This window comes from Cherax quadricarinatus, chromosome 12, assembly GCF_038502225.1.
Source record: "Cherax quadricarinatus isolate ZL_2023a chromosome 12, ASM3850222v1, whole genome shotgun sequence".
Classification (NCBI taxonomy): domain Eukaryota; kingdom Metazoa; phylum Arthropoda; class Malacostraca; order Decapoda; family Parastacidae; genus Cherax; species Cherax quadricarinatus.
This window is the reverse complement of record NC_091303.1, coordinates 25,432,953-25,446,381: the sequence shown is the minus strand read 5'-3', so window position 1 is coordinate 25,446,381 and position 13,429 is coordinate 25,432,953. Positions and strand designations below refer to the sequence as shown.

Sequence of the window (13,429 nt, the reverse complement as noted above, 5' to 3'; positions counted from 1 at the left end):
TGAGTCTATTCAAATCATCCTGGAGTGCTCTAATGTCCTCATTAGAATGAATTGGACGGCCTATTTTGGTGTCAGCACATTTGCCTATGTTGCTATTTATTCCCTCATCTATGTCGTTTATGTAGATTGTGAACAACAAGGGACCCAGCACTGACCCCTGTGGAACACCGCTTGTGACGTGCCCCCATTCTGATTTCTCCCCATTTATGCAAACTTTCTGCTGCCTATTCGTCAACCATGCCTCTACCCAGGAAAAAATATCTCCTATTCCCTGTGCCTTAAGTTTTCTCAACAGCCTCTGATGTGGAACTCTATCGAAGGCCTTACTGAAGTCCATATACACAATATCATATTCACTACCATGATCTACCTCCTCAAATACCTTAGTGAAGAAAGTTAGTAAATTCATAAGTCAGGAACGCCCCTTTGTAAAACCGTGCAGAGATTCATTAATCAATTTATGCTTTTCAAGATGGCTACGAATTGCTTCGGCAATTATTGATTCCATAAATTTACCAACTATGGAGGTAAGGCTCATTGGTCTATAGTTCGAAGCTAAGAACCTGTCACCTGCCTTGTAAATAGGTATTACATTTGCTATTTTCCACTTGTCTGGCACTATGCCAGTTTGTAGTGATATATAGAAAAGATTAGCCAAATGTATGCTAAGATCCTCTCTACATTCCTTTAACACCCTTGCAAACAGTTCATCAGGGCCTGGGGATTTGTTAGGTTTTAATTTCTCCATTTGTCTGAGGACCATATCACTAGTTACCCTAATTGTGCATAGTTTATTATCCTCCTGTTCTACATAATTTATTATTTCTGGAATCTCGCTAGTATCTTCCTGAGTAAAAACTGAGAGGAAGTAGGTATTGAGAAATTCACACATTTCCTTATCACTGTCAGTGATCTGACCAGAGTTACTCTTAAGTGGGCCTGTCTTGTCCCTAATCTTACTTCTGTATACCTGAAATAACCCTTTTGGGCTATTCTTCGAATCCCTTGGGACTTTAACCTTATAATCCCTTTTTGCTTTTATTCTTTTTTTTATTCTCTCTTTAATTGAATATATTGATTTCTTAACTGCCCTATTCCTCTTTCTATATGCCTATATATGCCTCTCTTTTGATCAGTGAGATGTTTTAATCTATTGTTTATTCATTTGGGGTCATTTTTGTTAGATCTAATTTCCCTACTCTGGACAAAAGTCGTCTGGGCAGCCAGCACTATGCTCTGAAATACGTCATATTGACAACCAACCCTACCTGTCTGACACATAGTAAGGTTATCCCAATTTAGCCCACTCAGGTAATTTCTCATATCCATGAAGTCGGCCAAGCGGAAATCTGGGACAGCAACTTGATTGCAGTTATCTGGGTAATTCCATGATATATTGAAACTAAGTGATTTGTGATCGCTTTCCCCTAACTTATCACTGACCTCAGGATTGTTAACTAGTAATTCTTTATTGGCAAGAACCAAGTCAAGCAGACTATTTCCTCTAGTTGGTTCTGTCACAAACTGTTTTAAAAAGCAGTCTTGAACCGTATCAAGAAAGTCACTAGACTCAAGATTTCCTGTTACATTGTTCCAATCAATTTGTTAAAAGTTAAAATCTCCCATTAACAGATTTTCATATCTAGACACCTTATGAATTTCGTCCCACAGCAGCCTACTGCACTCCCTATCAAGGTTTGGGGGCCTATAAATCACACCCAAAATTAATTTTTCATGACCTTCGAGAAACTGTAGCTAGACAGATTCTGTGTCCGATGTTTCTAATCTTACATCATGTCTAACACAACAATTTAAATTTTCTCTGACATACATCGCCACTCCACCACCCTTCCTGTTGACCCTATCAGTGTGGAATAGTTTATATCCCTGGATGTTGCATTCAGAAGGCGTTTCTCTATCTTTCAAGTTGAACCAGGTCACTGTTATAGCAATAATATCTTAGCTCATCCATCTTAGACTCCTACTATTTGTATAGTAAACCTTAAGTGAGCTAGTCACTCGTTGCTCTCTAATATCTCTCTGTTGAGCAATTGCTTTGCCTTTACTAGCAAATTTATTTTGAATATTGTCTTTTAAACATATCCCTGGGGTATCCTGGTACTATCTGATGTTTTAAACCTTAATACTGCAGCCTGATTGTTTCCCAGAAACAGCCATAACTCTATAATCTATCATTTTAAATTCCTAGACAAGTCATCAATGACCACCTCAATCGAATTGGCTAATGCAACCACTCCAGCCCTAGAGAGATGAACCCCATCCCTTGCATACATATCATGCTTGCCATAGAATTTGTCCCAGTTATCAATGAATGGGATTGCAAGTTCCTTGCAGTACCTGTCTAGCCAGCAATTTATACCAATTGCCCTAGACATCCATTCATTGCACACTCCCCTTCTAGGCAAGATGCTACATATAATTGGGATCCCTCTCTTAGATCTGAGAACTTCTATGGCTGACCTGTACTTATCCAGCAGCTCCTGTTTCCTGTCCTTCCTGATGCCATTTCCACCAACACTAAGATAATGGGCTTGTTCCCATTACCTGACATAATATTATCCAACCTGCTGACTATGTCACCAACACCAGCTCCTGGGAGGCACACCTTCTGTCTGACCTTCCTATTTCTGTTACAAAAAGCATGGTCCATATATTTTACCTGAGAATCTCCTACAATTAGAATATTCTTACCTTGATTAGCAGGGGAATCAGTGGCACCTTTAACCTCACTAACCACTGAAGTACACTCGTCCTGGAGAACAGAGAATCGATTTCCTACCTTCACATCTTCTCTGTTAACCTTCCTTATCTTCCTTCTTCCTAAACTGTGAACCATTTGCCACTTAAAGCGGCTGCCACTCATTAGCTCACTGCTGGTATCCTTCTCTTCACCAGCTCCCACTATCACACACTCACAACCATCTAGGGGAAGCTTCAGCCTCCTATTTTCCTCCTGAAGAAGTAGAACCTCCTTCAACACTTTAGAGACAAACCTTCCCTCTGTGATAATGTCTAGTGTTTCTAGTTTTATTTTTATTTTTTTTTCTTAGACTTCCTCCACCACCACCACCACCACCACTAACACCACCACTAACACTACCACCACTACCACTACCACCACTACCACTACCACCACTATACTATTACTGTCATCTCGCTTCACTATACTCTCTTACTCACGTGTCACTACCACTACTCCCCCTACTCACTACAACAACTACTACTACCACTACTTCCGCTACTTCCACTGCCTTCACCTCTTCCAATACTATCTCCACTTCCTTTTTATTTTTCTATCAGTCTTTCTCCCGTCTCTGCCCTCCCCGCTTATATATACTGGCTCCCTTACCTTCGTGTGTTAGTGTGTGACTGCTTAATAGTTCAAGTCGGACCGACACGTCCTCCTAAATTTGTTTCTCCTGTGTTACTTAGAAAAAATTATGGAAACAGTTTGTATAGTAATTAATGAACCTAGAACTGTCTTGAACATATCTAACATAACAGTAAATTAGTCACGACAGTAGCACATCATAAAAGGTTTTCTTGAAAATAAATGATGGTGACAAAATAATGATACACCTTCTTTATGTTAAAAAGCTGAATAAATCATACGACTCATTTTCACGAGGACGGGACTAAATTCCCTAATTCTCCAAAACATTACACACATGTAGGTGAATCCACTGGTTGGAAGGTGAAGCACTGACAGGTGTCCATATATACTGACAAGTAGATGAATAAGTCACAGTAGATGAATAGGTCACAGCTGCAGCACTTACTAAGTTTATTATGGAGTCGTCTCCACAATAAAGGTACCCAGGTGTTGCACAGGTGTAGATATTCACTGGCACCATCAACAATCATTAATTTTGACAAAATTTAGCTTTAAGTAGAACTTTTGAGAATCATCTTGGAAAATCTCTCCTAAGAGAGAAATGTGATGCCAGTAAAGGCCTGTGGTGCCACAGGCAGCACACACTCTAGTGTACACACGTGCATCAAGTGCTGCCTGTGGTGCCACAGGCAGCACACACTCTAGTGTGCACACGTGCATCAAGTGCTGACTGTGGTGCCACAGGCAGCACACACACTAGTGTACACACGTGCATCAAGTGCTGCCTGTGGTGCCACAGGCAGCACACACACTAGTGTACACACGTGCATCAAGTGCTGCCTGTGGTGCCACAGGCAGCACACACACTAGTGTACACACGTGCATCAAGTGCTGACTGTGGTGCCACAGGCAGCACACACACTAGTGTACACACGTGCATCAAGTGCTGCCTGTGGTGTCACAGGCAGCACACACACTGTAGTGTACACACGTGCATCAAGTACTGCCTGTGGTGTCACAGGCAGCACACACACTGTAGTGTACACACGTGCATCAAGTGCTGTCTGTAGTGTCACAGGAAGCACACACTAATGTGCACACGTGCATCAAGTGCTGCCTGTGGTGCCACAGGCAGCACACACTGTAGTGTACACACGTGCATCAAGTGCTGCCTGTGGTGCCACAGGCAGCACACACTGTAGTGTACACACGTGCATCAAGTGCTGCCTGTGGTGCCACAGGCAGCACACTGTAGTGTACACACGTGAATCAAGTGCTGCCTTTGGTGTCACAGGAAGCACACACTAGTGTACACACGTGCATCAAGTGCTGCCTGTGGTGCCACAGGCAGCACACACTGTAGTGTACACACGTGCATCAAGTGCTGCCTGTGGTGTCACAGGCAGCACACTGTAGTGTACACACGTGCATCAAGTTCTGCCTGTGGTGCCACAGGCAGCACACTGTAGTGTACACACGTGCATCAAGTTCTGCCTGTGGTGCCACAGGCAGCACACTGTAGTGTACACACGTGCATCAAGTGCTGCCTGTGGTGCCACAGGCAGCACACTGTAGTGTACACACGTACATCAAGTGCTGCCTGTGGTGTCACAGGCAGCACACTGTAGTGTACACACGTGCATCAAGTGCTGCCTGTGGTGCCACAGGCAGCACACTGTAGTGTACACACGTGCATCAAGTGCTGCCTGTGGTGCCACAGGCAGCACACTGTAGTGTACACACGTGCATCAAGTGCTGCCTGTGGTGCCACAGGCAGCACACACTGTAGTGTACACACGTGCATCAAGTGCTGCCTGTGGTGCCACAGGCAGCACACACTGTAGTGTACACACGTGCATTAAGTACTGCCTGTGGTGCCACAGGCAGCACACTGTAGTGTACACACGTGCATCAAGTGCTGCCTGTGGTGTCACAGGCAGCACATTGTAGTGTACACACGTGCATCAAGTTCTGCCTGTGGTGCCACAGGCAGCACACTGTAGTATACACACGTGCATCAAGTGCTGCCTGTGGTGCCACAAGCAGCACACTGTAGTGTACACACGTGCATCAAGTGCTGCCTGTGGTGCCACAGGCAGCACACTGTAGTGTACACACGTGCATCAAGTGCTGCCTGTGGTGTCACAGGCAGCACACTGTAGTGTACACACGTGCATCAAGTGCTGCCTGTGGTGTCACAGGCAGCACACTGTAGTGTACACACGTGCATCAAGTTCTGCCTGTGGTGTCACAGGCAGCACACTGTAGTGTACACACGTGCATCAAGTGCTGCCTGTGGTGCCACAGGCAGCACACTGTAGTGTACACACGTGCATCAAGTTCTGCCTGTGGTGCCACAGGCAGCACACTGTAGTGTACACACGTGCATCAAGTGCTGCCTGTGGTGCCACAGGCAGCACACACTGTAGTGTACACACGTGCATCAAGTGCTGCCTGTGGTGCCACAGGCAGCACACTGTAGTGTACGCACGTGCATCAAGTTCTGCCTGTGGTGCCACAGGCAGCACACACTGTAGTGTACACACGTGCATCAAGTGCTGCCTGTGGTGCCACAGGCAGCACACTGTAGTGTACGCACGTGCATCAAGTTCTGCCTGTGGTGCCACAGGCAGCACACACTGTAGTGTACACACGTGCATCAAGTTCTGCCTGTGGTGCCACAGGCAGCACACTGTAGTGTACACACGTGCATCAAGTGCTGCCTGTGGTGCCACAGGCAGCACACTGTAGTGTACACACGTGCATCAAGTTCTGCCTGTGGTGCCACAGGCAGCACACTGTAGTGTACACACGTGCATCAAGTTCTGCCTGTGGTGCCACAGGCAGCACACTGTAGTGTACACACGTGCATCAAGTGCTGCCTGTGGTGCCACAGGCAGCACACTGTAGTGTACACACGTGCATCAAGTTCTGCCTGCACAACCTTGACGCTCCAGTGAAAATATTGCCTGGCACAATTTTCCATCTGTCAATGACATTTATTGGACCGCTGCTCCGCTCTGCCTGCACAATTTGATTTTTTCGTCCGAGTGGCACCCAGGGGAGTGTGCCATATTGTAGCGGCACCCACTGGAGTATGTCATACTGTAGTGGCACCCAGGGGAGTGTGCCATACTGTAACGGCACCCACTGGAGTATGTCATACTGTAGTGACACCCAGGGCAGTGTGCCATAATGTACTGGCACCCAGAGTTGTGATATACTGAAGTGTCATATAGTGAAGTGGACCATACTGCAGTGCTGCACATGGTTATTGTGCTATGTTGGTGTGTCATATAGTGGAGGGTGCCATATTGGAGTGGTGCACATGGGTATTGTATTTTACCGAGGTGTCATGCAGTGGAGTGCGCCATACCGGAGTGTTATACAAGGGAGACTGCCATACTAGGGTTTCATACAAGGGGGTATGCCATACTGGAGTGTCAAACAGCATATAAGTCAGAAGGTATAAGTCTTCTACGAAGGCAGAATGTCGAATCGTGTGTATTTAAGAGACAGAGAACGTGATGATCATGATCAGTACTGAGTAGAAAGTTTTCACTGACACTAGTGTCTTGCTACCTCTGTACACAGCACAACCACTTAACTGTTGGAAAACTAGTGTTTCTCCGTAGTAGACAAAGCTAGTAGACCGGGGGGAGGGGAGGAACCGTTACCAGTAGGGAGGGTTGCTCAGTGAAAGGTAAGCCAATTGGTGACTGCCTCTCCATAACGACAAGTAGCAGCAGCGTTGCTATGCATCCTCCTCCGACCTTGATTGTAAGTTCAGTTGTAAGTTACTAGTTAGTTTAAACCTAGCCTAAGATTGTAGTTTAGACAGTTAAGTTAGACTAGGAATATAGGCAAAAGTAGCATAAGAGACATCCAATGGAATGTAGGTAATTTATACATACGTTACTATGTATGATAACTGTACTTAGGTGGACCTGTACCTAAATATGCTTACTTGCTGTGGGAATTCAGGAAAGTTAGCTGATTCCCGAATCTGTTAGTCCTGCTAAGTCTTGGGAAGGGAGAACATAAGTTTATAACCATCCTCGCCGTATTTCCTTCATCTACTCTTAAATTCTAATTCTAATTTAGTGATGAAGCCTCTAGACTCTAGAGGATAATATATAACACACAAGTATTTAAGCTAAGACATAGAATAATTTAACTTAGTACCTATGTTAACTTTTATCACAGCCTACACAAACTAACAGACAACAGAGCTACCCATTTGTGCCTGCGACCAGGGCATCTCGCCTACCCACGGCAATCAGTCGTCAAAAAACACGTGCGCGAGGAGTGCAGATGACCGAACCTCGCCAGGTCGTCTCCCCTTATATAACACCTTAGCTAAAGAGGTCGATTTACCCTACACTAAGCTAGTACAGTGATGAACGCTAACATTCGCTAATACATTACAACGTGAATTAGACTAATCTTAACGGTCAACTTGCGTAACGAATCGGCGGCTTCTCTGGTGCACAAAGGCCGATTATAGATCAGTGACTCATACACGTAACTCATGGTATCCCGAACCGTAGCTAACCACCTATAGACCCGCTCCTCCCCCCCCCCCCTACACACACCTCATGAGGGTAAGTGCTTATCAACAGTACTATTGAATGCGCATTTATACATGTGAGGGGTCTTCCAATACCCTTCAGTTCATCAGAGATACGATACTGCACCCACATACACTGTCCAGTGTGAAATCAGAGGTAAGCAACCCAGTTATTTGGAAATGGGATGGCAGGTTTCCTGGACTAGATTCAATTAATGGCTTGATTGGATAATTAACTAATGAGTCATACACCTACACATACAGCCTGTGTTCTACACACTCGCCAATGTTTGAGTAAAGAGAGCGATAATCCCAGCACCTTATTTATTACAGAATGTTTAACTCTATCGTGTAAACTCAGTGGTTCAAGTAATCATGTGTGGTTTGAATCCTATTGTAGACATCGGACTAAGGAATCTCTACATTCATGGATTAATGTGAAAGACTTGGAAGTGATAATGTCAGAGGATCTCGCCTTCAAGATTACAACAGTGATAATGAGACCTTTCAAAACAATGGATGCCATGCCAATAATGATGCTCTTTAAACATCATTCAAGGCAGAAGAAATTGCAGGTGCAGAGTATGTACAGAGAACCTGCGCTGCAGCTGTTAGTTCTGTCAAGCACTTTAATTACTAGAAACGTTTGATGTCCTTTAACCTGTATTCCCTAGAATGCAGGTTAGCAAGATACATCATAATCTACACCTGGAAAATCCTGGAGGGAATGGTCCAAAATCTGCACACAGAAATCACTCCCTACGAAAGCAAAAGACCCGACACTCGGTGCAACATACTCCAATGAAAAGCAGGAATGTTGTGAGTACACTAAGAGAAGCAGTGTCTGGGGTAATACTGTTCAACTGCCTCTCAGCGTACATGAGGGAGATTACCAGTAGACCCCTGGCTGTCTTCAAGATACCTAAAGTCAGTACCTGACGTGCCGGGATGTGGTTCGTACATTGGATTGCGTGCTGTTGGCAGTAACAGCCTGGTTGATCAGATCCTGATCCATCGTGAGGCCTGATCATGGACCGAGCCGCGGGGAGTTGACCCTTGGAACACCCTCCAGGTAGGTAGGGTGAGGGAATAAAGCAGGGTGAGGCAGGGTGGGGGGTTGAGGGAAGGTAAGGGGCGAGGCAGGATGGGGGTGCAGCAGGGTAAGAGGTGAGACAGGGTGGGGATGAGTCAAGGTAAGAGGCAGGGCAGGGGGGTGAGGCAAGGTAAAAGGCGGGGCAGGGGGGTGAGGCAAGGTAAGAGGTGAGACATTGTGGGGATGAGGCAAGTTAAGGGGTGAGACAGGGTGGGGGTGGGGCAAGATAAGGGGTGAGACAGGGTGGGGGTGAGGCAAGGTAAGGGGTGAGACAGGGTGGGGGTGAGGCAACGTAAGGGGTGAGACAGGGTGAGGCAAGGTAAGGGGTGAGACTGGGTGTGAGGCAAGGTAAGGGGTGAGACAAGGTAAGGGGTGAGACAAGGTGAGGATGAGGCAAGGTAAGGGGTGAGACAGGGTGAGGCAAGGTAAGTGGTGAGACAGGGTGAGGGTGAGGCAAGGTAAGTGGTGAGACAGGGTGAGGGTGAGGCAAGGTAAGGGGTGAGACAGGGTGAGGATGAGGCAAGGTAAGGGGTGAGACAGGGTGAGGGTGAGGCAAGGTAAGGGGTGAGACAGGGTGAGGGTGAGGCAAGGTAAGGGGTGAGACAGGGTGAGGGTGAGGCAAGGTAAGGGGTGAGACAGGGTGAGGGTGAGGCAAGGTAAGGGGTGAGACAGGGTGAGGGTGAGGCAAGGTAAGGGGTGAGACAGGGTGTATGACTTAGTTATATTGTGTGAGGGGTAGAGGGAAATCGAAATAGGTAGTGGTAGACCGGGAGAGCCAGTGGGAGTGGGCAAGAGAGGGAGAGAGAGGGGGAGTATGAGAGTGAGAGGAAGGGAGAGAGAGAGTATGAGTATGAGAGAGTGTGAGAGGGTATGCGAGAGAGAGTATGTGTATGAGAGTGAGAGTATGAGAGAGTATGAGTGAGTATGAGTATGAGAGAGTATGGGAGAGTATGAGAGAGAGAGGGAGAGAGAGAGAGAGAGATTGAGTGAGAGGTGGGGGGGAGGGGTGCAGACTCTCGGGTACATAACTGTGTGATCCGTTATTACTGCTGTAACATTATTGGATGCTGTACCCAGTGTAAATACTGCTGCGATAGTGAGTCTCATTTACATGTAGATTATGTGTGGCATTCCCGCCTGGCATTTATTAGTGTCTCCAGCCCTTGTCACGGGCGACACCCCTGCCACGGACGGCACACTGCTACCACGGACGACTCTCCTCCTGCCACGACGCCCTTTCCACTGACGGTACCCATTCACGAACGACACCCGTATTACAAGCGACTTCCTTGCCACAGACAACAAGCTAAATGACACTACTGACCCATACACACTAACTATAACCACTGCTACCATGGTATCATAACAGGTGTTCTTTCTTCAGTCTTCGCTAACTTAATTATTACTTTGCAATCTTACCTTTCATTATTTTCATGCAACATACTAATCACAACTAACCTGGTTCACTATAATCACAAGCTACTCCTCGTTCTCCAGGCAGTTAAATTATACACACACACACACACACACACACACACACACACACACACACACACACACACACACACACACACACACACACACACACACACATACATACATTAACACATCGGCAGTCTCCCACCAAGGCAGGGTGGCCCGAAAAAGAAAAACTTTCATCATTCACTCCATCTCTGTCTTGCCAGAGGCGCGCTTACAGTACAGTTATAAAACTGCAACATTAACACCCCTCCTTCAGAGTGCAGACACTGTACTTCCCATATCCAGGACTCAAGTCCGGTCTGCTGGTTTCCCTAAATCCCTTCATAAATGTTATCTTGCTCTCACTCCAACAGCACGTCAAGTCCTAAAAACTATTTTTTCTCTCCATTCGCTCCTATCTAGCATGCTCACGCATGTTTGCTGGAAGTCCAAGCCCCTTGGACATAAACCCTCGTTTACCCCCTCCCTCCAACCTTTCCTAGGCCGACCCCCTACCCTGCCTTCCCTCCACTACAGATTTATGCACTCTCAAAGGTATTCTATTTCGTTCCATCCTCTCTACATGTTTGAACCACCTCAACAACCCTTCCTCAGCAATCTGGATAATAGTTTTGGTAATCCCACACCTTCTCCTAATTTCCAAACAGCGAAATCTCTGCATTATATTCACACCACACATTGCTGTCAGACATGGCATCTCCACTGGCTCCAGCCTTCTCCATGTTGGAACATTCATCACCCATGTTTCACACCTATATAAGAGCGTTGATATAACTATACTCTCATACATTCCCCTCCTTGCTTCCATGGACAAAGTTCTTTGTCTCCACAGATTCCTAAGTGCACCATTCACCTTTTTTCCCTCATTAATTCTATGATTCGCCTTATCTTTCATAGACCCATCTGCTGACACGTCCACTTCTTAATATCTGAAAGCATTCACCTCCTCCATACTCTCACCTTCCAGTCTGATATCTAGTCTTTCGTTACCTAATTTTTTTTTACCCTCATCACCTTACTATTTCTTATATTCTCTCTTAATTTTCTTCTTTTACATACCCTACCAAACTCATCCACCAACCTCTGCAACTTCTCTTCAGAAACTCCCAAAAGCACAGTGTCATCAGCAAAGATCAACTGTGACACATCCTTGTCTAAGGCCTACTTTTACTGGGAAATAATCTACGTCTCTTCTGCATATTTTAACCTGAGCCTCACTGTCCTCGTAAAAACTCTTCACTGCTTTCAGTAACCTACCTTCTATTCATATATATATATATATATATATATATATATATATATATATATATATATATATATATGTGTATATATATATATATATATATATATGTGTATATATATATATTATTGTGCCCACGAACGAGTGGTATTGATCAATAACAACACTGCGACTAGCCAAGGACTCGAACCCATGTTGCTTTGACCTGCCTCAAGGTGGGCGAAAACTCATGACGCCTTAACCACTGGACCATCCAATCCTTAAGAGTAGCGCATCCATCCAAGTTCAGTTCATATAGCAGGATTTAATGAAATAACTTACTACCAACCAGGTACTCTGGGGGTATAATGCGTGCGCTAACTTCCAAGGTGCCCATACTTGTATGGGGTCTGGCTGTTTTGCAAAAGTACTGTCTACTTAGATGCAGAACGCAAAATCCAAGACACTTACTGTTAAAACATACACTGATGATAGCAAAGAAATGAGTGAAATACTGAAGTCACAACATGACTGTTTTCAGTTAATTATTAATCAGACTATACATCGATGATTCAGACATTTGTTTCGTGAATGAGTCCTAAAAAATCTGCCAAAGTCTGTGACATAACCGTAAACCCACTAGACTTTGAAGATGGTAATACTATGTCCACGCGCTCGTGGAAATTTATATTCATCAGAAATTGACCAAAAACAAAAAAAAAGACAAAAAGCGTCTCATGATCATTATAGACCACTGATAAGCGCCACTCCACACAAGTGGCACCAAATCACTTGCTAAAAACTATGACACATAGATAGCTCTGACATCCTACATTATCAAAATCTTTGAAAGAATTTTAAGAGACAAGATGGCAAACTACATGGAATCACAACACTTGCACAATCCAGGGCAACACGGGTTTGTAGCTGATATCTCCTGCCTCTCGCAATTTTTGGACCAGCAGATGGTCTTAGATGCACTGAAATGCAAATAAGATACACATGTATTATTCACAGATTTTTCAGAAACCTGTGACGAGTGTGATCATGGTGTAAGAGTGCATAAAATGCATACAAAGGGAATAACTGGAAAAGTGGACAGATGGATTTTTAATTTCTTAACAAATCGAAGGCAGAGAAATGGTCAACAAAGTAAGATCAGAGGCTGGCAGACTGAGGAGCTGTGTACCTGAAGACACAGTGCTCTCTAGTTCTCATTTTCATAACGGACACATGCAGAGACGTAAGTCATAACACTGTATCATCCATTGCAGACGATACTAGAATTTTACTAGAGTGGCATCCATTGAGGACAAGAGCAAATTATCAAGGTGATGATAAAAACCACTTCTTGATTGATGTTAGCGGAATACTGAAGAATTAAAAACTTCGAAAGACGTTCAAGTATCAGTGTGTCAATGTCACACCTGCAAGGAAACTGATAGACTGAATAATTAGAACCTTTAATATAAGAGATACCAGGCCACTGATGTTCTGTATCACTTCTCTCTAGACTGAAATATTGCTGCACGCAGTCCCTTAAGGTAAGGGAAATCGCAGAACTGGAGAGTGTACAGAAAACCTTCACAGCCTCCAGGAATTCTGTCGGGCACCTAAATTATTGGGAATGCCTGAAGTCCCTCGGACTGTACTAACCGGAATGTTGGCGAGGAGATAACATCATAGTTTATACCTGAAAAAATCTGCACG

General features: G+C 44.9%; 1 long non-coding RNA gene across 1 annotated transcript in view; it reads left to right on the top strand.

The window, feature by feature from the left end:
- Positions 1 to 6,300: 6,300 nt before the first annotated feature.
- LOC138852617 (uncharacterized) overlaps positions 6,301 to 13,429 on the top strand; it is a 111,278-nt gene continuing 104,149 nt past the window's right edge. The window contains exon 1 of the long non-coding RNA XR_011391917.1: positions 6,301 to 7,135. This is a non-coding gene — a long non-coding RNA (uncharacterized lncRNA). The remainder of the gene's footprint in view (positions 7,136 to 13,429) is intronic.